Source organism: Excalfactoria chinensis, chromosome 4, assembly GCF_039878825.1.
Source record: "Excalfactoria chinensis isolate bCotChi1 chromosome 4, bCotChi1.hap2, whole genome shotgun sequence".
Lineage (NCBI taxonomy): Eukaryota > Metazoa > Chordata > Aves > Galliformes > Phasianidae > Excalfactoria > Excalfactoria chinensis.
The window spans coordinates 71,974,798-72,000,997 of NC_092828.1; the positions used below are offsets into that span (position 1 = coordinate 71,974,798).

At 42.7% G+C, this 26,200-nt stretch overlaps 1 long non-coding RNA gene across 1 annotated transcript; it reads right to left on the reverse strand.

The window, feature by feature from the left end:
- Positions 1-4,178: 4,178 nt before the first annotated feature.
- On the reverse strand, positions 4,179-25,707 carry LOC140252277 (uncharacterized). Its single transcript, XR_011903601.1, has 4 exons — positions 25,656-25,707; positions 25,395-25,506; positions 7,299-7,420; positions 4,179-4,348 (listed from the first exon to the last, which is right to left on the reverse strand). It is a non-coding gene; the product is annotated as an uncharacterized lncRNA (long non-coding RNA).
- Between the last annotated feature and the right edge of the window lie 493 nt (positions 25,708-26,200).

A 26,200-nucleotide genomic window follows, 5' to 3' on the forward strand; every position in this document is an offset into this window, starting at 1 on the left:
GCAAAAAAACATATACCGATTTTTTATGCAGTGCTTTAAACTCAACCACACATTAGAAAGCTGCTCACACAGTGTTAATGCCACCAAATCTGACCCCACAAAGCTTCCAAACCTCACAACACTGCACAAAAATCTACCTGTCATTCTGGGCAGAGGCAGTTGCTGCTGAATGTAGCAATCGTTTTGCCTTTTTTGGTTGTTTGTTTTTATTTTCTGTTGTTTATTTTCTCCAGACAAACAAACAAGAAATGGCTCCATATCAATAAAATGGTATGTCAATTCAGTAATAAATATTCAGCTTGGAAATTTACTGCTTCATTATTGTTCTGATGGAACATATCACCAGCCAGTACTCAGGGGTCCAGTGTTTCACATGTTATTATACACCTGCCTGATATTCATGTCCACTATCTCAACATGCAAAGAATAATGTTTCAGTCTACACGTAGAAGACAAGAAGGTGTTAAGGATTAGTCAGCATGGATTAACCAAAGGAAAATCATGTTTAAGCAACCTGATTGCTTTCTTTGACAGGACAAACAGCTGGGATCGGTGGCATGGTGTCTAGCTGGAGACCTGCAGCTTCTGGTGCTCCACTACTGGGTCCAGTATTAATTCATTCATCAGTGACTTGAGTAAATGGATAGAGGGCCTCGTCAGCAGGTTTGCCACTGCATGAAAAATCCAGGAGAGGAAATAAGGGAAGAAAATTCAACACATACATTAAAAGGTACATTGCAGCATCGCAGTATTTTCAGGGGAGAAAGCGTAAAAAGCAAGAGTTTGAACACACGCAAACAGAAAGACCGTATAATACGGCAGATGAAAGTTTTTCAAATTATTTTTAAAAGTACACTGTAAGTGGAGGAAGATGCTAGAGACAAGGGTTTGGAGAAAAAAATCATTATCAACAAATGAGAGAATCAAAAAAACTGTTGAACCTTGCACATCCTTAAAGCTACTTGTGCTATTTTCAATTGTGCTTAAGTTTACAAGGACAAATCAGACCTTTGAAACTAACAATTTCATTTTCAAGGGTGTCCTTGAAAGACTGCAGCCATATACAAATAAGTTACAGGACACAAAAGAAAGCCACGTAAATAACAAAAAAAAAAACCTCAGGGTGAATGTCAGCAATTGAAAACATACATGCAGCAGCTGCAAAATAAATTACTGTAGTCAAAGTCGCTCCTCAGACTCAAGAGCTCATATGGCAGTCTTTTAAAGGTCAACGCTGAAGTCAGTCACATTGGAAAAGCAGTCCAAGAATATGAAATCCGGTGTTCAAATGATTTGTTTGCCCAGGGGTCCTTATTAGAAAGGTAATCTCTTCTCTATCACTGTTTAATAACATATCATTACTTTGTGAAGTGCTTTAAAATACCTGGAGTACAAAAGATGATATTTAAAACAAATTCATTCTGTTCTATCCCAAACAATACATAAAAAAAAACTGGAAAGGATAAAGATGTTAATTTTACTGACAATTTTGTAACGCTCCGTGAGAGAGCAAACAGCTATAATTCCAAAATTACATATAACCACGGGCCATTTTGTCATGTGAAAAGTACCAAGAGATGATAATTTCTCCACTGACTTTAATTAAGCTCCGTGTAGACTCTCTCACACATTCTCTTTCCGGCTCTCCTTGTTATTAAAGAAAAAAGTGAAATTACCCTCCAGGTGAATTTTGCTGAGTGCTCATAGTTCCACAGTCTTGCGGAATGAAAAGTTTACATGTAAAGTCAAGGTTTTGATGAATGTCAATGTGAAAGCCAATTAAATGGGCTGAAAGGAAGACACAGTTTCCCATTGTCTAATTGCCTCACAGCACCTTCAAGGTAATAAATTTGTCACATTGAATTACTAATGAGCAACGAATATTTGACTTTCAGACTTGAATAGAAAATAGTTCATTATCAGTTGGCCTTGTTCCTTCCAAACAAAGAGTGGCAAGAGGTGCATTAAGGAAAAGGTGTCAGAGAATGCTCTTCCTCATATCAGCATCTTGTGCATAGCGTGTCTGTTGGTGCAACATCCTGTAAAAATTCCAGTAAGAGGGAAAAAATCTAATTCCTAATGCTCCTTGCCCTTTGCAGCCTAACAAAACTCCACCTGCATTCCCCAAAGTACTCTCCTTTACTGTCCCTCACTTGAAACATATACAAGGCTACATCAATATAGAAGGAGCTCAACAAAACAAAGGCCAGTTTTATGATGATGTGACTCTTTCAGACACTCTATCTTACTCAGAGAACTGCACACAGAAATGAGATGGGACAGGTAGAAAAGACCTTTGTAATGGTGGAAGACTCCACTGCATCTTGTTTGCAAAACAAAGTGAAGTCTAGGCACTTGGTTTGGTGTTAGATCTGCAATTATCTAGGGAATTATGGAATAAAGCTCAGGTGCCTATATCTGGGCTTTCTCAACAGCAAACGCTCAGGCTGTGACATGCCTGGTGATGAACATACTAAGAAGATATAGGAGCACTGGTACCGGTTCTCCTCTGAGTCTGGATCCTGCTTTCCTCCAAGGGCTGCCACCCAGTATAGCTCACTCCAGAGAAGTGTACCCTACAGTTACTACTTTGTCTTCAGAAAGTAATTGCTGGTTGGGGAAAGCAGCCCTTGCACTTAAAGAGCTCTTGGGTGAAGAAGGAGAAAAGAGAGAGGCAAGCAGTTTGTGTTCTGATTGTGAAACATAACAGGACACAAGGCCTGCTAGCCCAAGCAGGCAGAGCATCTGGCATGGTCAACTTTGTACATTCAGCAAGCATTCCAAGCAAGCATTTTCTGGAACAGTTTTCATTTTTACAGAAAACTTATAATCATTAATTTGAACCACAGGGCTCAAGTTCGCAGCATCAGTAGGACTAGTTCATAACTCCAGGATAGGAAGCCGTTCTCTTTTTGATCTCCAGATCTATAAAATCAGCTTCTTTGATGCCTGACCATTCCAAAACCCAGCTATTCCCACTTCTGCCTCACTTTATACCAGGGTTCTGCCACTGTTATTTAAAAAACAAGATTAATACCTGCTTAGTGGCTGTTTCCGCAGCCAGGTAATCACAGCCAGTGGCTATAAATGCTCACAGAGCCCAGAAGGTTACTGAGCAGCTTCTCACCTACACTGTAAATATGCTCTCCCACAGAAATCATACAAGCAGCTCAGAGTTCACGTCAAACCCACCTGAACATAGCACCTGTAGTTTGTGCATGGAAGAGCAACAGAGAGACCAAATACTTGTCACAGGGCCAGGCACTAAGGTTTCCACATGCATTGGGCCTAGCTGCCATTGTGCACACAGACAAAGCCGCCCTTCTCTTTGGGTAAGAACTGAAGTGTTGTTAACTCTCTCTTGAAATGCAGCACTTCCCAGAGAGTCCTGCTGATGTGAAGATGTGCTCAAAGGGCCTGTTCCAAATGCCGCCCTGAGCAAGAAATCTCTCAGCTGCTGCATTTCTGGCTCTGAACCAAAACACCTCAGAGATTCAGTAGTTTTCCTTTTGCAGTGAATTGGAGCCTTTCACATACACATCGGTAACACCTGTAGAAGAAAGCTTAGAAGTTTTAATGAATAAGGCAGGGGGATTTAAAGGTTTGGTTATATAATTACTGTAGCAACATGTGTTCTTTCTTGCACCACCACGAGATCTTCTGTTAGGCACGGTGCAATACACCAAATAAATTACAGGTCACAAAACACAGCAATAAATCCTGCCCACATTAAATTACAAAGTAATTAAAACAGCTCCAGTGCTTACATTTGAAATTCACTAATGATAACAGAAAAATTTCTGATTACCAATGCATCCAAAGCAGCTTCTGGAGCATCTGACTGCTGCTAGCATGAAACCATGCTTTTTTAGCAGGGTCAGACAAACAAAAGTACTTAGACATAAATATGCAGTAGATGCTTTCAAGGCTCTGTAGAAGATCCTTCCCTGGGTAAATCCCTAGTTGTATTTATCTGATAGTGAAATTATCATACTCTTCAAGTTCACCCTACAAAAAAACTACCAAAAACGGGCATTTTCATCTCATTAAGTTTTTATGGAACACCAAACAGTACTAGCGTCACTACTTACAGGCAACACACGTTTTCATTTCTCAGTCCCATCTCCATTCTCATTCAATCCAACAAAGAAATGAAAGGAGAAACAGGGCAGCACCCATTTTGCTCTGTTCAAGGGCATGGGTGGTGGCAGCCCTCGAACTTCCCCTGCTCCTTGAAAAGAAGGGCCATCAATAGACAGGATATCTCAATTCCCAAAAGCCTTCCAGTCCAGAAAGTTGCAGCAATGCTGAAATAGCAGACAAGACGATGAATGCACTCCAACAAAACCTGACAAGACAATAGTGAAACACTCATTATTATCCCTGACTTATAAGGTAAGTCAAGCCTTTAGTCACCCTTGTCTTGATATACTCTTATTGCTGATAGTGAATGGCATTCATCCTATTTCAAAGTAAACACCTACTACTGCTGATACACAGAAATTAAGTACCAGCTTTCATTACACATATGGTAGATTTGATTACTCTATTGCTTCTCATGTCAGTCACTTGGCAGTAGTCATGCATCCTCTGAAATTGAGATGCAGCAATTAGGTACCCGTATGAAACAACAATATTGCTCCATCCTATACTTGCACTCGGTGCAGTGCTGCCCAGTACATCACCAAGTCACTTCCAAAAAGCAGCTGACACCTCCTGGTAACCCATGAAAAATGTCCTATTTTGAAACAATTTTGCCTCTGCGTGATGTATGTGCTGTTTTTCCTTTCCTCACAGTCTTCATTACTAACAACATTTGCATGAAAAATAGCATCTTCGGTCTTCAGAAAGTTCATCCGCTGCTGCCACTGCTATTTTTTTTCTTTGCACTTGAAGTCATAATCCTCTTTGGGTAGCTACAGCAGGATGCTGTGAAAATTCTTGTGGCAAGGAGAAGAAAACACAACCCTGATGAGTTCTCAGGAGGAAGCCTGGGTGCCAATGCAGAAATCAAGCAAGCAGCTGCCAGCATCTAGTATGTTACCACCATGAAATACCACTCCTGAGCCTCCTTCCCTCTCTGCAGTCCTTCTGAGCTTCTCAGTGACAGCAGAGCCCCACTGTACACTGCCCCATGTTTCCCCATGCTGCATCCAACCGCTGCTTCCTGCCCCGGGCTATGTCTCCTGGCCAGGCACTGCTTACTCCAATGGGGCTGCACATAAGTAATGCTCCAATCTTCTCTGGCACTGGGAGCAGCACAAGTAAATAATAAGCAGGGATGAATTGTGAATAGCTCATGCACGTGCTCATATAGCTCCTCTCCAAGTGTTTCTGCTGGCCTTTAACCCCTAAATATCATGCCAAACAAAGACATAATAATGGTGGAACAAGATGCAAGGGACTTAGTCCCTTGTACTTGGGAAATGCTCCAGTCACTTGTACTTGGGAAACGCTACTACATAAACTGATCCTAGCATGGAGCTGGAGCATTTAACTATGAAGGGAAAACACGGCTTCTGCAAGAACACAGCTGAGGAAATGTACCCCCCCACACAGGGATCAAGAACCACCTACACATGGGCAAAATTAGCCTGGAGCACTGTAAGTGGCACACACTCTGTGTTTGCCCTCAGCAGGGTCTCAGCTCCTCGCAGCATAACCATTCCCATGCAGATAAGAAGCTTTGCTACCAGAGCATCACTGCAGCCATCAAATCTCTGCCCTCTGCTTCCTTTTTACAGGATGCAATTACTCAGATTGCATTATGACTCCAGAACAAAGGGGGGGGGAAATGTCAACAGGAGCTACTACATGCTGCAAATCCTCAAAGGCTGCCTTTGGGCATCACGCTGTGCCTTTGGCTCTCTGTGGAGGAGCTCACTGATGAATGCCATGCTTTCCAGCCCTCCCACCTCATTCTCAGGATTACTGGGATTGTCTGATTATTTCTTTCTATGCAGTGGACAAAAACATCAATCATTTTAACCAAATGCTTTAGGAAGTTAAGTTTAGCTTTCCAAAGGTGGTTATTTCTATGAAATACATTGTTATTCATAGATTTAAATAGAATCCATTTTCCCCGAATGCCAGAACACAAATTGAGAACTCTTTCAGCTTCCAGTGGTCACCTGTTTTACTTTACTGTATTTATCCAAGGAGCTCTGTGAAGTATGATGGACCATCTGCACCTAATGGGAGCAACAGCAGGCACCTCACACCCAGTAACACCAACATCAGAGGCCAGAACCCAGCTGCTGGAGAAAGGTGGGCCAGGATTAAAGCACCAAAAGCAAGGAGATAAATAAGGGGGGAATGATGTCTGGACATCTCTGCGAGGAGTAATTATCTCTGTAAATTAACTCGTCACTACCTGGCAATTTATAAAACTTGCTCTAACAGAAGTAGCTTGTACAGTGGGAGATGAGCCTCCAGCTCTTCCCATGCCTGCCCACCGAAGTTTTCTTCTCACTGGTTATTAATGCGATAAGCACAAAGGCAGAAAAGATGCCTCAAGCAAAATCGATGAGTTTAAGATAAAACTTCAGTGTAATTTAAACAGCCTGAGTCAAACGCCTACAGTAAATTAAGTTTAAAATTTTAGCAAACTGTCAGGTAAAATTGGTGGTGTCTGACAAATTGAATTATGATCGTAATGCATCACTCACAAAAGTATTATTGATAGTGACAGGGAGATATTGAATTTAAATTATTCATTTTTATTGATTAAACTGTACATCTTCACCAAGAATGGGGCAAAACGTCTGACAAACATTTGAGATTCATATTTTAGCTTCTGGAATAATAGCTGTCAATCCACCCATGCTGGGCTTTTGCATACTCCCCTGCCGTGGATCACGTCAGCATTAAAACTTTGCATGCAAGGAACTATTTACAAACATTTCCAGCAGAAAACACCTTGCTGCAAAACGGGCTTTTCCTTTCCAGAGACCATTACAAATACTGTACGGTACCTAGCTGTGATCAGCTTGGCGCAGGCACATGGTGCAGGAGGGGCTCTGTGCCCGGCATCAGACAGGTCTACCACCATGTTCCTGGGACCCAGCTGAAAGGTTAGACCTTCCCACATCATCTCACACAGCCACTCTGAACTTCATCCCCTGCCAGCAGCTGGGAGATCCCAAAACAAAATGAAAGGCGTAATTGCTTTCTGAGGCAGTAGACTGATCCCAGAGACACAGAGAATACTGACCCTAAACAGCTCTAACACGTGTACACTGAGAAGAAAACTAATCAGGCAATGGAAAGTCACGTCAGCTTCTATAACCAACACGTACCTCACCCCTCATGCCATTGCCTGTGAGAAGTCCTGGGGGCTGCTGTTTCATTTAAGCTGCCTTGTTTCTCGGCCAGCATCCATACTTGTTGGTTTGCATTGTGATGACAAGGAACTCCATACCTGTAACAGGAAAAGAAACCTCCATCAGTAAGGAAGGTAAAAGCAACAGAATGAACTGAAAAATATTATCTGGCCCAAAACTGAGCAACAGTCTTCTAAAGGAAAAAGCCTCTTGCATCCTTGCATTTACCTTTCCTTATATTTTTCAGAGATTTTCCACTGTGGTAGCTTTCACATGCCCACAAAATTCCAAGCTCTCCCCAACTATAGGAGAGGGAACATCAGGCTGTTTGTGTTTGTTGGTATTGATGCTTATTTGTGAGGTCTTAAGGGCTGCAGGAAAGATATGCAACACTCTGGTTGGTCCTCACACATGAAGGTAGGGCCACAGAACCAGTGGGACAAAGACTTTAGCACCTGCAAACCAGGGCATGAGGAATGAAGTCATGCTGTCATGAATATGTACTGTGGAAACAACACGTGGGCTGGGCCCATCGTTAGCACATTTATGTACATGAATAAATATCAGACAAGCTTCTCTCATCATCATCATCATGTATCTACAAGGGATTTGTAGATGTTCTATTCTCTTTATCTGTGTCCTGGGATGTACAGCATAGTGGCCAAAACAAGCTTGGAGAGTCATCACTCCCATTAGCCCCTGGATTTTTGTATGTTTGATTCCATCTTGCAGAAGAGGGCATTTACACCTCCTCTGAGATGCCCAGAGGGAACAGAAATGTCGCGCAATTGCTCTGTGCCACCGAAATGTTTCACCAGAGCACTAATACAGGAGCAGCACGTTTTATTATTTCCCTGGTCTGCAGAATGAGATGGAAGTAAATAAGATTCTATTAAAGAAAAGCTCTACAAAGTTAACAATCAAACTTGTTTAGCTACTAGGCTGATGCACTTTTTTTTTTGCAGAAAAGAGACTCTTAGCCTGCTGCCAGTTGACATTTTTATTTCTTTTACATGAAGAAAAAGTGTCTTTCAGAACAAGAAAGTTCAGGCTACTACCTAGATTATTTCTTTCTACATGAAATAAAAGGGAATTTGTTTTATATACTTGACCTTTGATAAACTACCATACAATAGATCCTTTTCATTTCCCTCTCCCTGCTGAATGTGTATTTGGGCAGTGTAAATACAGCACCTCTCAGCAGCTCTGAGAAGCTTCAACAAGAGACCATGGAAAATTAGTTTGTTCCTAGCATTACTATGCCCTTGTTTAAAAGCCCTCTGTGATCCATCAGAAAAAAATACATCAAATAACAAAAAAAAACTTCGGTGTTTAAATGATTCACAGCCACTCTGCCAGAGAGCAACAAATCCAAGCTGCTTTGATACCGTTTAACACCTTAATATCCAGCTTAAATGTGCACATCTTAAATGTCCATCGATGTGGAATGTTCAGCCTTTCAACAGAAATATTCTGAATCATGAAATCCAGTGGGAGTTCCAGTTCTGATTTCCTATTGATATTATGCAACCTATCCATTTCATAGCAAATATACAATGGGAACCTAATGGGGAAGACTTGGATTCATCCCCACAGGTCTGAAACATTGGAATAGGAATGGGGACAAGATTTTTTTATTCCTTTTTAAATCCAGAAACTGAACTCTTGGTCTGCTGGAGAATCTTGAACAAAATCCGGGTTTCAATGTACTGTTCTGCACATCTGTCCTGTTACCATCTAGTGATCATCAGCACCAAAAACAAAAGACAGCTTTCCAGCTCCTCATCAAATCAGCACTACACAGACAACTGCAATTAAAGCACCATAAACCTGCTGGGGGCAGCTCTCAGATGCAGCAATGTCCAGATAAGAACATCCTCACTGCCCAGCTGCATCTCCATCCATCCAATTGCATCATCACACACTGCTGTGAATATCCCCTGGTGGCACCCTGGGTTTGAGCAGGGAGATAAGGCTGCCCGTAATTAGTGACTAATTATTTCTGCACTGCTCTTCTGTGCTGCTCCTTAAGTGGCACATGCTGTCCAGCAACAAGTTATGTATTCCTGCCCATAGGGCCCAGTGTCTCTGATTCAGTGTACATCTCACAGTGCTCAACTAGCACACATGTACACAGAGGGGCTGTGGCTAGGCAGTCCTTGCCCCACCTTTCTGCTTTGCTTTCATCACTCTGCCTTGCCACCTCACATTCCTTTCATGTCATCTGTGATTTCTACAGGTGTGATTTTATTTATTTCTTTTCCATGGATGAAAGAATGACCTTCCATCACACAGAGTGATTTCCCAGGCAGCAGCAGATGCTCCGCTTTATGCTGCTTGCAAAGTTATTGAGAGCCACAGGTCTCTGTGCTCAGGGCTTTACCTTCACTGCCAAAACCCAGTGCTGCTTTGTTGCTGTACAAGAGCTCACTGTCATCTCATCCGCAGGAAAACTACAAGGTGCTGTAACCAGCTGAAAACACCAGAAAGGAGCAGGGAGTACTGCTGCCTCTGCTGGGGCTGGTGGGCTGCAGGTAGGACAATGCACAGCAAGATCTGTGCAAGCACCAGAAGGACATGGAAAGAGAAGGAAACAGCCCAACAGGAGAAAAAGGGAAGAGACTCCAACTCAAAGCCAGCCAAAACCCAATCCCACATGGCACACTTCTCTTACTGGGCATCCCAGTATGCTGTGCCTGTAGCATGTCTTTAAAACAATTTGGCAGCTATCAACTGGAAGTGAAGAAAAAATTCTAGAGATTTTATCCAGCCCTTCAGAAGGAAATTGCTCAATTCCACACCAAAGTCCAGGGAATAGCAAGCACTGCTAAGAACAGTAAACGACAGCTCATCTACTTCAGCAAATTCTCGTGAATTTAGCTGAAAGTTGGTTGCAAGTAACATCTATTTCTGAGGTTGCAGTGTTCAGCATCATTTCTCCTAATTATTTCTGACACTTGCCATATAATTTAGGGCCCCCAACGACACTGAGAAATTAACTTAGTCTTCTTTAAGGAAAATGTGCCAAGTAGCAGAATTAAGTGCTGCACATTTTCATTACTGCACCCAGTCCGCTGAAGTAATCAACCCAGTGCATGCAATGACATGGCAGGGATAATACTCAAGTGGCTACATGTGGGCTGAGGACATCCTTATGCAGATTTTGCTCTCTGGTGTCCTTGTCTGAACTGCCAGGGGAGCAAACTCCTGAGATTCCAAATATCTCCATCAGCCCATGCTGATAGAGAGCCAGTCCAAGCACGGTTTGCATGGTGGGCTTAAAGAAAGCAAAAACAAAACCATTTCCCTGAAATCTCATTCCAAAATGCCTCAGTCCAGAGGTGTCCAAGTTCCAGCTGACCCAGAATATGAATCAAATGACAGCTCCGCTCAACTTTCCCCCAGGATTTGTTCACACCCCCTGTAACAATGGTTCCATTTGTTGTTTTCTGACCCATACGAGATCTCTCTCAATATGATCGGTAGCTTCAGACAAGAGCATGATGTGTTTTGAAAAGTTAATGAAATCTGCCCACCAGGAAGGCTGAGGGATCGCTGTCCTTCAGCTGTGTCATATTTACTCTTCAGGGCTATTTCCTTTTCAAAGCAGTGCGTGGGCAGGAATAGCTCTTCTTCCTCAGGCAGATGCAGTTACAAACTTACAATTCATGGGTAAATCAATAACAGGGGTTAGGTGCCAAAGCCAGGAGCTGGAATCATCAGCTTCACATCCACTGAGCTCCCATCCACTCCTCTGGGTCTCTCCCTCTTCCAGCAACCTACCCCAGGCCAGCTTGGTGCAATGCCCAGGTTTCCGCTGGGAAAAATAAAAGGCTGCTTCCTGAGAAGGCTTTCTTCACAGTAACCTGTGAGCAGGTCTCACATCTCACTGGAGTTCAACTCCTGCTGGACAGCAGCTTCTTTCCCTCCTTTTCCCACAGGGAGAAATGGAAAGATGGCTACACAAAGGGCAAGAGTCTAAAATACACTCCCGTCTGGGGAGTTTCTTATCTCCATTTTATCTGCAGTCCACAAATATTTTCACAAGCAGATTATATGCATAGATGTCTGAGGAATGGCTGCTCTTCAGAGATTTGAATGGAAACAAGGCAACATTATGCACATATCTCATTAGCACCTATTATTGCTAAGCAGACAACTGCAGACAGGAATACAGGTGCAGCTCTTCCACCAGGACCAGGGTGCTGTCATGCCACCATGCCAACAAGGACAGTCCCAACATCCCATCTCACTATGAGGAGAGTCACCCAGTGGCTGGACCAAGGCAAGGAGGGGTATGATCAAAGTGCAACCATTACAACTACAGCAAGAGGCAGCTGCCACACAAAAAACCATCAGGTTCACAAGTGTGGTGGCATGCAATCATTAAAACTAGCCTTTAAAAATATGTTTAAAACACCAATCTTGCTGATAAGCAAATCCCGTATTAGCAGGCAGTTCAGCAGGCAGGACTGCACTATCGGTCCTAGCATGTTATGAATAGACCAAGGATCTGCTGTATTCATCAGCTCACAGCCTTAAATACATTTCCACAAATAATCTCATCAACTAATAAATGACTTCCAGAAAGGTTATAACTCATGAAGAAGAAAAGGACTAAATTTACAGAATCTTATGAATGATTAGAGGGCTGCATTGGTCTGACAGCACTTGATGGCACTCAACAAGCAAATTGGCCACATTAAAATGGATGAAGTCACTTGCAAAGCAGAAGATCTGACAAAAGAATGAATGCTGAGAACTTCTCTCCTTTTCATGATTAACTTGAATGTTTAATGTCCAGATCAAATGGAACCCATAAATGAGAGCCCTGACATGATTAAAACGGCCAGGAAAAGGTTAAGGGCTGCTTAATTGTCATACAATTCAGCATAAGATTTAAGAGAGAAGTATCACACACAAGAGATGAGCATTAGGAGATGCATGGAGTAGGGGTTAGGCCGGCCTTCTAATCAGCATATCAGATCCTGAAGACAAAGACTTGGCACAGACACTAATGTGAAACACCAGCTTTCTGAGAAGACAAGGGCTGGAAAGACCCTCTGTACCCACATTTCTATTCAAGTCTGGTTTCTGCAGTATCCGCAGCATTAAGGAAACAATTACTTACCTTTCCAATGTATTGGTAAAGTTATCAAATGCAAAGCACCATGCGATCTCCAGGTAGAAGGCGGCAATAAACACCTCCAATGTACAGGCAGCAGGCCAAAGAAGAGCAGAGATTTTAGCATTTTTAATTTACTGACTAGCAGGGAATGATATCATGGGTGCCTGACTGCAGGCGGAATAGCTGCTTCAGTTCATTGGTATAACTGTCAGCACTGAATCCAGGCAGAGCGAAAAATGTGACACCTTTCAGCCAAACTTAATAGGAATATAAATGGGTTGAAAGAGAATTGCAATTGGGTCTACAAGAGAAACATCTAGGTGCTCAGGAAAAAAATGACTTATTGTGATAACACAGTAAATGTGATATGAACCAATAACTCACAGGAGTAGTCACTGTTTAGGAGATAATTTTAAAATATATAGCTTTGCAGTTGTTTCCGAGTAGGTAGAAAATGTTTTTTAATACACTTGACAGGCAGTACTTTGGGGAGGCTCACAGAAATCTCCCATTTCACACTCATTATCCTAAATAAATCATTAAACGTTGTGCTGCTTAGTTATCTAATGAGCGAACGCGTGCATATAAAACAAAAGGGCAGACTGGCCCTTCAGCAAGACAGCAACTGTTCCCTCTCGCTTTGAGAAGAAGTTTAAATTACGTGAATCATACTAGAAACATACCTGAAAATCAAAGCAGTATTTTTCCCCTTCTGGGGAAGCTCTTGGCACAGAGAAGTTGCTTCAAAGGAGGAGGTACACAGACATTGGCTGGAAAAAAAAGTCACAAAATCAGTCCTGTCTGACCCTCAGCCTTCACACAGAAACAACTACAGCGGAGATGGTCCCCTCTCACCCTTGGCTAAATTATTAAAATAAATAAATAAAACCCTCCTGCTTGCTGACTCCTTACCTAACCCATTCCAATGCTATGGTAACAACACCATCTCGCCTTGCCAGATGGAAGCCTTTAAAAGTCATGTGTCAGGACCCCACCCCCAACCCCCCCAAAAAAATCACTGTCTATTGGGTTTTGTTTGCAAATAAGAAAGGGAAACAAAAAGCAACAGATATTTCTTGAGATCTTTCCATTTCATTTTCTAAACCGTGGATGTTTTTATTTCCCAGCCTTCCTAGGATATGATCACTTGTTAACAGGAATTGACAGCTCTTCAGAATCACCCAACTTCACATGCTGCAACTCAGGAAGCAGAAGCCAGTGTTTTCTCCCAGCATAATCTCTATTTGTTTTGTTTGTTACAACCAGAATGGAAGCAATGATGGCCTATCATCCTTCAGACAGTCCTCCCACTTTTCCCCCACTCAGATGCTTTTGGCAGTGCAGGAGATGAGCCCATTTGGGCTCATTTTCTTCTGTTGTGGCTGCTGGACCAAGGGCCAGGTGAGCTCAGTGGGCTCCTCACATGGTGAGAGGAAGCACACAAAACTGCCCATGGCTAAGACACAGGATCTTTCCCAGGCTATGGCACCAAACAGCAAAACCACAGCTGCAACAGCCTCCTCCTCTCCTCTGCTTCCCCTTTTTGGAACACAGTGATCCAGCAAGCATTTTTCTGGTCCTTTGCTCCATCTGCTGCTCAAATGTTTGATATGGAAAAGCTACAGCCCCTGGGCTAGAGTGAGGATGCTTCTTGTGGCCTGCTGCTGCTGGGGCTTCTGCTGGCATCACCAGCCCAAGCCAAAGAAAAGGTGTTCCTGTCCCACCCTTGTGTAGCATGAGCCTGATTCTTCTGTCAATGGGCAGACCTCAACACAGTCACAGTCAGCTTTAAACAAGCACCTAAAAACTTCCTTCTAACCAGAAGACTAAAATAACAGAGCTCTTGTGTGAAACTGTGCATAAGTGGATACCAAACAGTAAGTCACAGCAATAAATAACAGCAAGAAAAGGAAAACGAGGATTCAAGTCAAGATGCAGGTTTATAAACTCCGGAGGTAGAAGACCCAGCAGCTGCATTGCAATAAGCAGTTTCTCTTAAAGAGAGGACACTAACTTTCATCCATTGCGTAGCAGTTTTCCTCAATGTTTTCCATGCCATTTGTGCTCACCGGCTGAAGTCTCACTCTGCTCTGAGACCAACATACCAGTGTTATATCTGCTTGTAACAAATCCAAGCTTGTGATGGTGCCCTGCCACTAAGGACCCACAAACACGAGGACCAGGCAGCACCCAGCCCACCAACTTCAGCAGCAGAGGATGCCCACCAAGGCTTCCTTAAGGGAAATTCAGCAAGGAGTGCCAGGGAAGAATCTGCATATCTTGTCATCATTAGTAACGTCAGACCCATTTCTGCCTTGTCTTTTCATGTTGAAGTTTCAGAAAAACATGGAAGAGCAGCGCCTGACAGGTCCTTGGGTACCTTTGATAATCTGATCAAACCTAGCACCTACTTGCTGCTCTCTGGAATAAATGATCTTTGCAGCTCACATATACATCACGTATTAGCATACGTAGCTGTTTGATATCTACTTTATATGCATCATCCTGTGCAGCTAGCCCCCTAACTATTCCTTGAACACTATCAGTCCTATGACTTCAAACGTAGCCAAACCATCTCCCCATCTTGCTTATATTACAAAACAAATTAGAGATCCTGAAGTGAAGTGTGTTAATCTTGTAATTACCATGGTAATAATGAGGCAGTTTAATGATCTTGCTAATTCTCTGTTCAGCGAGACAGGATTTGGAAAATGCTCATACCCCATCTGCCCTTTTAATTCTGCTGAAATCAGAGATTCCCTTTAAATGAGAGCTGTGACTGTGCGTCATCACCCCGTCTCCATTCTCATGTTTAAACATTGCTGCGGGTCTACCCAGAGGCCAAGTGTTACATCACAACCAACGCCTATTCGGCTCCAGTCTGCAGCTATTCAGCTGTGTGTTAATTTAGACAAGATTGCCAGAGGAAGTAAAAACTGAAATAAAACATCTACATGAGGACTGCAATTCTGCATATCGATTGTCTGCATTAAAAGACTTAAAATTATCAGCTGTGATGAGATGCCTAAAAGCTGCATTTGCCTCACTGACTCATCCTCACCCTCCCAGTACTCAGTTTACAAGCAAGCGCAGACATAACAGGTAACATTTACCAAGCATTCCAACAAGGAATTCTATTTAGAAGCTTACGCCTGCCCTCCTCCATCAACTGATGGCACAAGAAGTGAAATAACACATCTACTGAATTAGCAGATGAGAAGGCTCTCCTCCCACCAGCATCTCCAAAAAGCAAAACTGACTGGTCACCAGCCCCGATAACAGCAGTTACCAGAGGCCACATTCAGCCTGGGAATAAAACAGTGAGGCCCCGCCAGCCACAAGATATAGCAACTTACCTTGAAGACCAACTCAAAAATTGAGCAACCTTTGCCTCACATTACACAGGCAAACGTCCCCACACAAATAAGCTCCACCACTGCACAGAAGAGACAAAAAAACAGTGGTTATCTCTTACTGTAACCATATCTTAATCTTTAGCATCAACAGATATTGTTTCTAGCACATTTGACACGCTACAGAAATAATGAATAGTAATTAGAATTAATACTTGCAAGTACCAGTGCAATTAACAGCAGCAGTGTTTAGCATGCCAATTATTTATGAGCACAGGAATGCTGCACTGGATCAACCCAAGGATTTAACTACCCCACTGTTCCGCTTCCAACTATTATCAGCAGTCAATGCCCAGAAAAACATATGCAAGAGCAAGGCTGGCATCAAGCGATCCTTCATCCTGTGACAACTCAGCTCAGGCATTTCCCAGGGCAGACACCACTTCCAGACACACAACAAGCTCCATTTCTCTAACCAGAGCTCACCTCTGAACCTCTGCAGGGTGGGAATCATAGGAAAGCACCCCAGGGCTGGCCGTGGGACTTGGCAACAACCAGGATCTTGTTGTGATACTTTCCAGCCAGCAGCAGTCACAAGCTTTGTTTGTGCCCTGCCAAGCATCACTGCCTGAGCTGCAAAGGCCAGGCCCCATCGGATATAGGAAAGCTCTGCACACACCTTTATTTCTTGATTTGAGATACAAGCCTTCCTTCAGTATCACTGTGTGATCTCAAACCATTGCAGGGGTGAAATGTCCCATGAGCCAAAGCTGACATCAAGCTGGAAAAAACAGCTTACAAGCAAGACAGCTTTCACAATAGCCATATATTAAATATACACTACTCTAAAGATCTTCTGCAGCTGCTTAACACACTGCTGTGGTGGTGTTTAGCCAAAATAGGCAAAGGACTCCCTGAAGAGAAGTCTTGTAGGCGAATGCTAGATTTCATTAATCCAAGCACTAAGGATTAGAAGCAAAGCACAGCCCTGCTAGCACAGACATCCAGCCCTGGACATGGACTATCCATGGTGCAGGCAGGCCAGAAGAAAGCAACAGCCCCCCTGCATAGCTGCACTTGGGGAGGTAGCCTGGTGGGGAATGCAGCATGAAATACACACTGATTTAGACACACTGCACAGCAAGGAAGCATTCAGAGATGGAAAGATTTTTGTTTTACTTGTTTGTTTTTCCGAACAATATGACAAGAACCACTTCAGAACAAGCTGCCGCACGTCAAGTAGCAGACTCAGTGCTATGCTTTAAATAAAACAATTATTTATCATTCTGCCTTCAAAAACGCAAGCTTGTTTATTACCAGATAGGCCTCAGAAAGGCTCGTGTGATGAGATGTGCTGCTGCCAGGGAGAGCAGCAGCTGGGTCCTCACCAGCATCACACCACCCACATCACATTGCGGTGCTGCAAATGAATTTATTCACATGCTATCAATGTTTGGGGCCAACTACAGCAGAAACTGCTCGTTCTCTTTGAGCTGCAGCATGGCTCAATGCAGTCCTTTATCCAGCACTCATTGGTGTATCTTCGGTTCCACAGGTGGTAAGTTTGGAGGTGAAAACTTGAGAAAGAGAGACTTAAAGCAGAACCAATAATTAAAAGCCAAGCTTGCTCAGGCCCTGAACAGCTCACATCCTGGCCACAGTACATCACCTGGCCTCACCATGTGCTGCATCACAACAGATCTCACCAGCACTGCTCAGAGCACACAACTGTGTTGATGTGAAAGAGAAAGAAAGGAATGAAAAATTATGAGTGGAAATTGAATCTGCTAGACAAATGCTCAGCGATAGATTAGCATGTGCTGCATTTGCAAAAAAATACATGTAATACTTTAACTTCAGCTTATATTAAATATTGAAATTGCTGAGCTTTCCTCGGCGTTCTGCACGTCTTGATATATTGTAAGCAAGCAGATTTCATTAGCTGTATATATTCATACCTCCCTAATAACTTCCAAACTCCTGGACTCCTGTCATTTGGACTTGTATTTGAAGAGGCACTTGAGGCCTATAAAAGAAAAAAGCAAAAACAACAAAAACCAATACTAAAAGCAATGAGCCTTCACTGCTTTTGTCAGTAGAAACTTTCCTCTGAGCTGTATAATTGAAAAGCCATGCAGTCACACAAAATATTACGTGAGGTGAAGAACCCTTCAGTGACAGACTTATAACTCACAAACCAAAACATAAAGCATTGCTTATCACAGATAATTGCACGTTTTGCATCCCATTTAATCCTTTTGTTATCTTTTAAACGAACTCCCCGTCCCAATATTAGAGACAGGAAATAAGAAAAAAAAACACTCGCATTCTTTTCTGAAGCACATTCATTATTCAGGATAAAAGAGAATAAACTGGGTCTGCTGCAGAATACATGACCTGCTCATGGCAGCTCCCCCTTTTCCCAAGGTAAGATACAACAAACCATCACAATGCATTTGCTTGATTTCATTTTCATGAAGCTGTGAGTTGTGAGCTCCTCTGGATCCCTTTACTTTTAATCTGTTTTCATTCATATTTTATTATTTTCCCAATTAAAAAAAATAAATCAGACCTTTTTGGTACAGAATGGGATGCTAGGAGGTAATTCAGTTGTAACTATATCTATAGAACAGGAATTTATATATATATATATATATATTTAAACATGTCAGTTTTGAATCCTTTTCAGAATGAAAGGGAGCAATTTGAGAGGAGGAAGGGGGAGGATGACTTAGAATTTTTTCATCATGTCTAGACTCCTCTGAATAGCAGCCATGGTCAGTATTGTTGAACTCTGAATAGCTGAAAAATCCACAGGTAACTCATAAAAGTAATTGTGGCCCCAATCTTACAGCCTGTTTCAGACACCAAAGCCTTTAAGGGGAGGAACAAAGTGCAAGGGTCAACAGCCAGAGAGGGCCTCAGACAAACCCCTGCCTTGGGCTTACCCGTTTCATGGATATCAGTGTGGGTGACTACTCTTACACTCATTTTTACCACAGCAATAGGTATTCACAGGAATTACCAAAGGGTGAGGATTTAGCAGCTAAATGTACTGCACAAAGGGGAAAAAAAAGACTCAAGAGCAGGAAGGTTTCCCATCAGTAAGCAGCCCTGTGCTAGGAGCGCTTGCTTGCTACGGGCTGGAGTTTTCATTTAGGATAAAAGCCCAAAGGTTTGGGTTCCTTGTGGCAGAATTCATCAGAAAACAAGATTGCTTGTATTGCAGCAGGCACAGGTGTGTGGTCTTACATCAGTTTGCTTTACAGTCATTCATAATCTTTTCTTCTGTGATATCTTCCCTACAGATGTCACAGGTAATCCACACAAATGTGATTTTGCTATTAAAAAAAACCAACAAAAAACACATGAAAGCAGAAAACGTGTTTACTCACACCTCAAGGATTTGCATGGTGACTGCTGCAGTACAGCCCATGGAAGCCAGCGGCACTCCTCATGCTCACACACTGTTCCTGTAATCAAGCTGGTTACCATCTGGTTTTGCCTTGTTTCTCAGGGTGACCCAGCTCCAACCTTACACACACATTGAACAAAAACTCATTTCCCCTCCAATGAATGAAAACTATGATTTAGTTCTATTAGTTCTATTTCTATTAACACAAAGGCTAGAAAACACAAAATTTGCACAGTCAGCTCAGTTTGCTGACGATGCTCGAGGATTTTGTTCTTGCAAGGCACCTGCCATAATGAGATTTGCAATGAACCAAATGGTCTTCAAAAAAGTGAATACCCGTTAAAATACAATGCAACAAGTGCATAACGTGGTGTAACAGGTCTGATGGTTTACTAAGGCCACGCAGATAAACATCCACAGCATTAAACAAAATACACAAGTTTCCCAACAAACCTCATGCCTCCAGACACCTGCTGTTTATGCTCCGAATTAATGGCAAACTATCAGAAATAACAAGTGTAGGCATTGTCATTAGGTCATAGGTGACTTCTCACTGTCTCTCAGCAGCAGACAGATCTCCCTGGTTGCACAGTGCTGCTGCCCCAGTATGTGCCAGGATGGAGCCCTGCAGTGTGGCAAAGCCCTGACCCAGCCTCAGCTGTGAGGATGTTTGAGGGACAGCACGGAGGAAAATAAAGGACATTTTGTGTATCAGCCACTGATGAAGCATGAAGGATAGCATGAGATCTAATGGAGTACATTGCAACACTGCCTTGGTCTCCAAAGAAACTGCAGAGGTAGGAGGATGGAAGTAAAATCCTTGTGCTTCAAAGGCACAAAGCTCCTGCTGCTATAGAGAAGAAGAGATGGCCCTGGGCTTCTTAGGAATACCGGATCCAGCACATTCTTTCCCAAAAGAAAATAGAAAAAAAAAAAATACTAACAGAAAACAGCAATGCATGAACATATGAGTTTGAAGTCACTGGTTTATAGAATTAGTATTAACCAGGTTATTGAAGAGCTTGCTTCCAGGTACTACTGCTTTCCAGTTGTTTCTATTGTTGTGCTCATTCATTCTGGACTTCTTAAACATTTCCTGCACAAAACAGCAGATAGATTTTGCACTTCTGGGCTACGTTCTGTCCTAATTCGCTCACAGTTTCCATTGCAATTCACACAGGATAACCTCACAAGTGCTCTAGACTGAAGCTGTCTACTCAGAATGCCAAGCGCGCTTCTGGCAGCCAACACTGGTAATAACAAGCGCATGGGGACTCCACAAAGGCACAGCATGCTGCTGATCTACATCCCACTGCCCCAAGCCCCTTCCCCAGCATCATCCCTCCACACACAGTTGAGCATTCCCTGAAAGAGAATCCTTTGTATCCTCAACCAGGCATTTGTACAGCTGAAATAACACCAAGAAACCAAGCACGGGGTCACAAACCAACTGTCCCAGCTTCTTCCTCATTACAAAATGGTTGCAAACATTTTCACTTGCTCCAGCAGCTGGAAATTGACAGCCGTGAGTGAGCAAAGCAATTCCCACTGCAGCTGGATAAACCCTCCCTTCCCAATCTGTAACAGCTGTAACGAGATACGCGTGGAGAAATAATGTTGATCAAAATGGAATAATATTTAGAGCAGAATGTCAGGTTCACCACAACTAGATTTGTGTGTGGAAGCAGCTGCTCCGTGCATTAGAATTTTCTAATAAACAGTTATGAAGATTGACACCTTGGAAGTAATTAAGTATTAGGTATTTTTAGGTAATTACTGCAGCAATAACATAAGACGTGCTCATTTTCAGAATGAGGAATCATCTGTAGCTCCCACTGCTGCGTCTCTTTTAATAATTCATAATAGTTTTGACACCAATGATTATTTTCCATCACTCCAGCTTTTCAACTTTCCAAACAAACTAATAGGAGTAAGAGAAACAGTTTATAGTCCAGGGGAAATCCCAGTGCTCCATTAGGTTGCATGGGATTTCTTGGGGAGAGCAACATTCAGACAGTATGATGAGAGTGCATTGACAAGGTACAAGATTCCCACACGAAGAGTAAATACTCATTGAAAAAACGTTACTTCAGTGGCTTGAAAACTAACTTGTAGTGAGGTTTTGGCTTCTTTTAGTTTTAGATTAATATAGATGTCTGCCTTAATTTATTGTGAATAAATTTAAATGTCAAAAAAAAAAAATACACTATGAACTGAAGCCGTATTTAAAAATGAAATGAGAAATTCACTGCAACTGTGCTCCTGTAAACAGGTGCCAGCAGAAAAACGCCCTATCAGCTCCACACTGACCAGTGAGAGCCTAATGATGAGATGTTCTTAACGTGGCCTTCCTAAAGCTTGCCTGCAGTGCCTACCTGCTGGGAGACACCCGGACATCCTTCTGCAGCATGGTAGTGCACACGGTTAAGACTTACAGACCCTGCCCTATTCTGGCAAAGCTGCTCATTAGCAAAGCCCAGATGGGGGTGTTCACATTTGGGATGGGTAGATGTATTCAGATGACTTCCCTCTTTGCGTTCATTTATCCCCACTGCACCAAAAGACAAGAATATCTAGTCTGTATACAGACCCTGCCCAACCACATTAATACGTGCTTACAATAGGCACCATAGGAGAGAATAACTGCTTCTCATTTATTTTAAAGTGTTTCCTGGTTTGTTTTTTAAAACACACCATCTGTGCTTCCTCCATGACACTCAGGCTGGTGTTAATGAAACGCAGTTCCTGCTCTTTGAAGACACAGCAGTGATTTTTGCACCCCTGCAGCTCAGAGGCTGAGGGCAGCCCAGGACAGCACCATCTCCATGTCAGCCACAGTTTCCTGTGCGCAGCTCTGTGTAAAGACCCTACAGCACCCAGCCTCACCTGCTGGAAGACATAGCAAGGCCAAGGAGCTGCCAGTACCCATAGATCTGAAGCAACGGATTGAAACAGCTGGAATTGAGACACTCTCACAGACAGTTCTTATGTTTGTTTTAACCAGCAGACTTTGGGATAAGCGTATCTTCAAGTTCCCAAAGCTCTAATAAAGTCACATTTCTCTCCAGCTCTATCTTTATTTGCATTGTTGCCTTGGCATCTATAAGACAAAGGCTTGGAAGCACGGGATTAGAGCACAAGTTGACTCTTCACATAAATACATAAAGCCCACAACTAAACCGCACTTCAGAGAACTGGAAGTTTTAAGAGATCTCTCCTTGGTGCTTTCTACTGGTGTACACTCTAGGCAGGAACACAAGATGTTTATCCTATCTAAGTGAGCTGCAGAGTGGGTTGAATTCTAGACCAAATCTGAGGACACGCACTGAACATGCAAGCGCTTCTCTACAGGAGGCAACCCAGACCATCCTAACAAGGCAGGGGATTAACATCCATTTACCTCAAATGGTATTCTGTTAAGCAACATCATTTTAAAAATACAAACAAAGCCAAATGACACCATCTTGGCTAGCAGAAGCCCAGTAGTGTTGTGCAAAAAATTACTCTTATTAAATAGTAATAACTTCATCTGCTCAGAAATCACTTTCTTCTGGGGGAGCCAAGGAAGGAAGGAGGCAGGAGGTGGAAGGGGACAGACATTCCAGTATCTACCTTTAAAGGTATTGTTCTGTTTTACTTAAATGACATTCTAATGTCTCTAATGAGATGAAAACCCACACCTAATGGTTTAAGACCCCCTCCCCCCAAACTCCAATACATCTAATGGGTAAGGTGAAGTGATGCCAGTTACCATGGGGAAAAAAAGTACTGCTTCACACCCAGATCAAAAATTAAATATATTCTGAAAAGAAAAAAATGTGGGAGTGTTGTGGATGCCACGTGCAACATTTTATTCCATATTAAACATAAAACACAAGCCTACCATAAAGCTGGGGGGAGCTTGAATTATGCCTGAAGAGGCTCAGGCCATATGTGGTGCAGTACTCAGAAATTTCTTATTAGACTGCTATGGCACCATTCCATTTGTTAAATTATTTTATGTTAGTGAGAATGATTAGGTTTCTTGTGCAGTTATTGGGACCCGAAAGGCACCTTTATTTACCTCATTTATCACATACAGCAGCATTCAGCTGAAGTGTAGAGGTAAACAATTTTAAATAGCAATACTCCTGCTGCAACACAGTCATCTTGACCAGAGGAACATTGGAAAAACGTGGATTTAAACTGCTCACATTACTGTTTTATCTGCGTTTCAGTCTGAAGTACTAACTTATCACCAAGCTCAGCAATAAAGAAACATGGAGTGGAAGGTATTAAATATTTATGCCTACGGTACCTTACAAGGTTTCATCAAAATATTAATTGTAAAACAACAGCACGAGTGTCCTAGCCACCAGAAATGGGAACAGCAAAACATAAAGCCAACGTGACAGTGCCACAACCAATTTAGTTTGCAGTGCTGAAAGCGTTCCTTGCTCAAATTAAATTTGGGGAAGAAAACACTCCAGAAATGTATATTGAAAACAATAATCAGTTCTTCTGAAACAGGAACCTGCTAGAATTGCTAAATTGCTTGCACGTTACGGGGTAAAAATAATCTAGGGTCACATCTCCCCACCTTGTCTCCCTGATGATACTCTGAATCACTGCCATCAGTTGCCTTGATATTCACCTCCAGTGATACCCACACGGTGCAGGCTTTTCCCACAGCTCAAACAAGGCCCCAGTGCATCACACATGGTTACACACCGGCATCCTCACACCAGCCTGGGGAGAGGCTGAGCAAAGCTCTGCTCAGATCCTGTGAAATGTCAGCAGCATTTTAGAATGAAAATAGATTTGTTACTAAAGACTAAACACTATAGGAAGCACTAAAAAAAATAATAACGTTAAATAACCTTTATCATTGTCGCCTTGGAAATAAATATAGTGAAATACGTATTGGACATAAACATGAGTTTATCCTGACATAAGAGCTAGGTCATCCTTTGCAAGTCATTAGGTATGGATGTAGGAACAACAGTAACACTCCAGAGAAGAAAAAACCCTTGCTCAAATCCTGTGTAGCTGGGGGAGATTTTTTGTTAGCTACTACTTTATGGTGACTTGTATGCCTGGGAAGGAGACAGCAGAAACCAGGATAATGGGCAGAATGCAAAGGAAACCTGAACACATGGTGGATGAACACCAACAGCCATTTAGAGGCTTTTTTGGATTGGTTAAGAAGGACTTAAAAATGCAAAGGTAAGGGAAAGTATGTCTCCTACTGCTCAACTCCTGCCACGCTTAATAAAATAGAACTTCATGCATTCTTTTAAAATAAGAGGGGTACATCAAAAATAAATGAGTTCTTTCAACAAATTCTGCTAATGGAAGCAGCCCCCAGGACGCCTTATTTGACCGAGTGAAAGGCCAGCAGCAGACTGCCAGGCAACGTGCCCTGTTCCAGAGCCCCAACTCTCTCACATGCCTTCGCTGCAAAGCCCTCACAGCTCACCAGGCTTGCACCTGCAACATCAGCGATCAAAAGCCTCGGGGCAATTCTGGAGTCGTGCCCATCAGCCAAGTTGTTTCTGCAGAATTTGAATGTCAAAAGGCTAAGAAGTAGAGCTGTGCTTGTGACAGGAGAGTTTCACGTGCCCTGTTTTCCACTGACAAACAAGAAGCACTGGAAATCCAGGAAAAGGACTATCTCCAACCAGAGAGCCACCATCTGTGACTGCTCCTATTCAAAATGCAGTCAGAAAGGAGGAAGCCATGCTCTTTCTAGATACAGTTTTCCAGTACTTCAGAAAGAGATTCCTTAATGATTATCTTATAATCATTGGAACGCTCTGATCAGTTAGTTCATTCTGCGTGCCTTCCTGTTAATTCTCCCTAACACTTGTCCTCCATCATCTAATTCCACTTCAGTAACACAAAGCGTTTGAAACTGAGCAGCTGTGAAGGATAAGTCCCTGGTTTCCTTCATGGAAAATGCATACCATTAACTTTGCACCTCCAATACCAGAAGCTCCACATGAGGGAGATGTTAAGAAATAATCAAACCACAGGAAGGTTTCTAAAGTTACATACATGCAAGTGAAATTCAAGCATGAAATACAAAACTACAGAAAACAAAGCTTTGTGACTGCACTTGTTTGTAGAAAATATGAGTTATAAAATTAAAAACTCATACTTGAAAAAGCAGTAAGTGCTTTGTTGACTTGACTTACCCTGCTTTGGGGCAGATCCAGACAAGATATGACCTCCAAGAAGGCTTAATCCAGCTCCAGCACTGCATACATAGGGCACAGGTTCATGCAGGTCCAAGACTTTGCTGCAGATCTGAAAGCAGAAGCAAACATTAAATTAATTCACTGTGATTCTATTCTGCTCACAAAGGAGCAAAATTGCTTCTCACAGGATCTTGGTGATACCAGGCAAAGTACAGGTAGGCCAACAGTTGTACATAGAAAAAAAAGATCTGAACTCACTCAACCAGAGAAGGAAACCTCTGGCTATACAGCACGACTCCTCAAGAAGCAGACTAGCTTCAAGAAACACTCCCCCTTCTATGGCTGGCCTTTATATGACCCCAGGGTGGTTGCACCCCTGCTCCACCCCTTTCAGTCTCTAGGGGAGCACAGGTGCAAACAATTTGCCTGCACCCCCTGGGCAGCTGCAGCCCTTCTCCTGGTGCTCAATCACCAGTTCAAGCCTTATGCTAACAGTTCCCAGACAGATTCTTTTCAGCTTTGCATACAGGTGGACAGGCTGTATACTCCATGGTCTGCTCCAGGAGCTGTGCTTAGTAAAGTGGTTACTGCTTTGCAGCAGGCACTTCAGGGGCTGCAGCTCCCCATCACACCAGTGATCTGCTCAACAGAGGGTGTCTTTTACAGTAAGACACGATTATTTTTATGTGAAAGATAAGCTTAGTGCTATCTGAAAAATAGAAGACTGGACTTTGCTGAAAAAGCTTATTATGAAGGCAGCCGGCATGAGTGAGAAGGGGAGAGAGGCAGAGATGCCAGCTGAA